This window comes from Otolemur garnettii, unplaced genomic scaffold, assembly GCF_000181295.1.
Source record: "Otolemur garnettii isolate 467f Iridium unplaced genomic scaffold, OtoGar3 scaffold00058, whole genome shotgun sequence".
NCBI lineage: Eukaryota > Metazoa > Chordata > Mammalia > Primates > Galagidae > Otolemur > Otolemur garnettii.
The window spans coordinates 5,814,641-5,818,671 of NW_003852453.1; the positions used below are offsets into that span (position 1 = coordinate 5,814,641).

The window sequence follows — 4,031 nt, forward strand, 5'->3', positions numbered from 1 at the left end:
GGTAATTATAGCTTCCCTCTATGGTGTGCAGGGCAGGAGGCTGATTTAATAAAGGAAGCCTGCTGTCTGTCTCCAGCCTGGCTCTGACTCATGGAACTAGGGATTCCCATCTCAGTAGAGTGCTGTGGCACCACAACTCACAGCACCCTCAAACTCTTGGGCTCAAGGGATCCTCTAAGGAAGCCTGCTGTCTGTCTCCAGCCTGGCTCTGACTCATGGAACTAGGGAGTCCCAGAAGCGCTACCCGCAGAGGGTGGTGAGCAGCGAGGGGTGGGAGGCGAGGGTGGCCGCCTAGCAAGGCCTGGGCCGAGAGCCCTGAGAGCCAGAACCAGGAAACTCCCTGCTTGGCCAGGAGGAACCTGCAGCTGGAGCCAGAGGAAGTGAGGCTCAGACAGAGCAGCTGCTGTTCCTGCAGCAGCAGCCACTGCCGCTCCCTTGAAAGGAGGCCTCTGCGTGTGGACCCGTAAAATAAAATGGGTTAGTAATTTTCATATTCAGGATTAATTGGGGGAAGCAGTTGAATTGCCTCTAATAGGGATGGCTGGCTTTGTATGCTATACTGGTGTCTGGTTTCTTTTAGGGGGTCGCGGTGGATGAAGTCTGGAGTGATGAGCTTTCTGTTAATTCGCTTTCTCACTTGGGCAGGGAGGCTGCTAATTAGGTCTTTACAACCACAGAGACAGTTTGAGCTGGGAGTGGTTTCAGCTGCACGGAGGGTGACAGCCATCTCTGGAGTGGATTTGGACTCCACCTTAGAAAGGTCACCAGAGGTCATTTTATCTCTCCTTCAGTCGGTCTCTAGCAGCTCCCCCTTCCTGCCCTGACAACCAGCGGGGCAGGGCAACTTGACCTCCTGCAGGCCCTGCGGGGCAGGCGATTCCGGCTCCGCCCCTTCCCTTCCTTCGCTTCCCGCTGAGTCACACACCTCCCGGTCAGGTGATCCTCCCCTGGGCCCTTCCAGAGCACCTTGACCTATATTCGGCACTCCCCATTACGGCCGATTCTAATCGTCCTGGGAGAGGGCCCGCCACGCCGGCGGGCACAGGCCCCGGCAGCCCCGGGCTGCAGGCGAGGCGCCCCGGGAGGGGGTGGGTCCCACGCAGAGTCGACCCGAGAGGCCTGGAAATGGAAAGTTGGGAGGCTGGAGGCTGAGCGCGGGGCGGGCGGCGGCGGCGGGTTGAGTCAGCTGGGAAAGCCGACAGCCCCTGGGAGCCGCGCGCTTCCTCCCCGCCCTCTGCGGGCTCCGCGGCTCCCCGCCAGCCCCTGACTGTGCAGGCTGCTGGCAGCCAGTGGTGGGGGGCAGATGCCCCTGTGGCTGGGTGATCTCGCTGCCCGCGGGACGGGGAGCGGTGAGGAACTGTGCCAGGAAGGGGGCAGACCTCTGACTCATCCGGAGAAAACTCCCCTCGCCGCTCTGGGGAGCACTTTCCCATCCCCAAATTACCCACAAAAATGGCCTCTACTTAACTTTGTCTGTGGATCCTTTGTGCGATTGCTGCCTTGGCGGTCTTTGTTCCTCCAAACGTGAGGATAATGGGGGTGCTGTGGGGGAAGAGAATTCAAAGAAAAGTGTTCAGTGTCAGACTTGAAGCCTCCTCCTTGGGGGTCCCGGCCTGTAGAAAGTGACACTAACCGAAGATCACGCTTCCTTTTGAATTAGAAAGGGCACTGAATTTGCCCGTTCTTTGCAGCCTACCTTTCCCACCTCGGAGCCCTGTGACCTTGGCAAGTCACGCACGGTAGGCCGCAGTCCCCAACCTGTGATACGGGGGTTTTAATAAAAACCCCATTACTACTGCATCAGATGGTGTGAACAGGAGATCAGATGAAACGCATAAAACACATTCATCGTGTAATTGTGCAGAACTCGACAACATGGCTCAGGCACTGCCCCTTTCCCATCTGAGGAGGGGGGTATTTTATTTGTTCAACGTGCTCCCCAGTAGAGGAGCCTGCCTCTGGGTGAGTTTATAAGTAAACAGAAAACTACCCTCTCTCTGCAACGTGACTACTGCAGGGAAAAAAACGGGCAGCCCCACCCAGCTTGTTTATACATCACCCACAGGTCCAGCACACATCATTTCATTCATGTATATCAAGAAAACCTGTGTGTTTATCATGATTTAGATAGAAATGTGATAAACACAATGTTTTAATCAGGATGTAAACTTGTGAAGTTAAGTGTTCGGTACATGTGAAATGAGAGGCTAGGTGGAAGTTAGATAGACAGAGAGAAAAGGGAAGAAGGGAAAAACTGAGCTGGATTCACCAGAAGCTAATTATGCTGAAACTTCAGGGCCTTTCACCTGCATGTGTGCCTTTCCAGGCCTTGTACCTAATTTTTTATGTTTTTGACAGAGTCTCACTTTGTCACCCTTGGTAGAGTGCCCTGACATCATAGCTCTTAGAAACCTCAAACTCTTGGGCTCAAGGGATCCTCTTGCCTCAGCCTCCCGAGTAGCTGGGACTACAGGCGCCCGCCACAACACCCACCTGTTTTTTAGAGACGGGGTCTCACTCTTGTGCAGGCTGGTCTTGAACTCCTGAACGCAAACAATCCATCCGCCTCTGCCTCCCAGAGTGCTAAGATTCTAGGTGTGAATCACTGGGTACGGCCCCAATTTTTAATTCGTGATTATATATTCTTTTCCTAAAGAGAGTCGACCATATTACATACACTTTAGGCCCCACTAAACCTGGATCTGCCGCTTTACAGGAGACACTTTGTTCTTGGGGGTTTTTTCGTTGTTTTTTTTTTTTTTTTTTTTTTTTTGAAACAGAGTGTCACTATGTCACCCTCAGTAGAGAGCTGTGGGGCAGCAGTTCTCAACCTATGGGTTGTGACCCACAGGAGCTGTATTAAAGGGCCGCAGCATTAGGAAGGTTGAGAACCACTGCCGTGGGGTTACATCTCACAGCAACCTTAAAATCTTTGGGCTTAAGGGATTCTCCTGCCTCAGCCTCCCACGTAGCTGGGACTACAGGTACCTGCCACAACATCCAGCTATTTTTTCTTGCTGTTCTCATTGTGTAGCAGGCCCGGACCAGGTTCAAACCCACCAGCTTTGGTGTATGTAGCCAGTGCCCTAACCACTGATCTATAGGCACTGATCCATGTTCTTGTTTAAGATACTTCTTTTTAAAGGGACAAGATCTTAGGGCAGGTACAGCTGGAGCTCAGGAGTTCGAGACCAGCCTGAGCCATGACGTTCTACCCAGGGCAACAGAGTGAAACTCTGTATTAAAAAAAAAAAAAGACAAAATCTTGTTCTGTCACCTGGGCTGGAGTACAGTGGCCAGATCATAGCTCACTGTAACCTTGACCTCCTGGGTTCAAGTGATCCTTCCATCTTATCCTCCCAAGCAGCTGAGATCGAAGGCGGGTACCACCTTGCCAGGCCTTTATTTACCATTCTTAAGCACAAATGGATGTGCAAGTGGGTGGGGAATGTAGTATTTCCATGTGGTCACCACCATGAACTCAGAGATCTACATACATGGCCGCGCAAATACAACGGCTTAAGGAACGGGATTTAGAAAGATGATTGAACAAAATAATTGGTCCGATTCTAATTGACTTGCATAATTCTCTTCTGATGCTTCAGGGCTTACAAATTTCCAGATTTCAATCAGAGCAGTGCTGGCTGTGCTGCACGGGACAATGGAGAAACAGTGACTTACAACCTGGAACTCTGTTACTAGTCCTGACTGGTCTTCTCTAGTCCTCTCTCACTAACTAGTTTTGTGGCCTTGATGGAGTTCCTTCACCTCTTTGGGCTTAAATTTCTCTACATTTAGGATGTGATAGGTGATTTCAGAGTCCCTTGTTTAAGCTTCCTGGGGGAAGGGATAAAAATTGCCTTGTTATGAGATATTATATTATTGAATACAATATCTAATGATAATAATAATTATTAGTATATTAACAGTGAATTTTTTCCAAGTGCTTATTGAGGAGGAAACTGAAGTTTATAGAGCTGTTACATAAACTCCCTGAGTCACCCAGCTGATAAATGACAGAACCACAATTT

The 4,031-nt window shown here is 50.7% G+C and overlaps 1 protein-coding gene across 1 annotated transcript in view; it reads left to right on the forward strand.

The window, feature by feature from the left end:
• The first annotated feature begins 369 nt into the window (after positions 1-369).
• CHD9 (chromodomain helicase DNA binding protein 9) overlaps positions 370-4,031 on the forward strand; it is a 226,048-nt gene continuing 222,386 nt past the window's right edge. The window contains exon 1 of the mRNA XM_023514745.1: positions 370-477. The gene's annotated coding sequence lies outside the window, so the exon portion shown is untranslated. The remainder of the gene's footprint in view (positions 478-4,031) is intronic.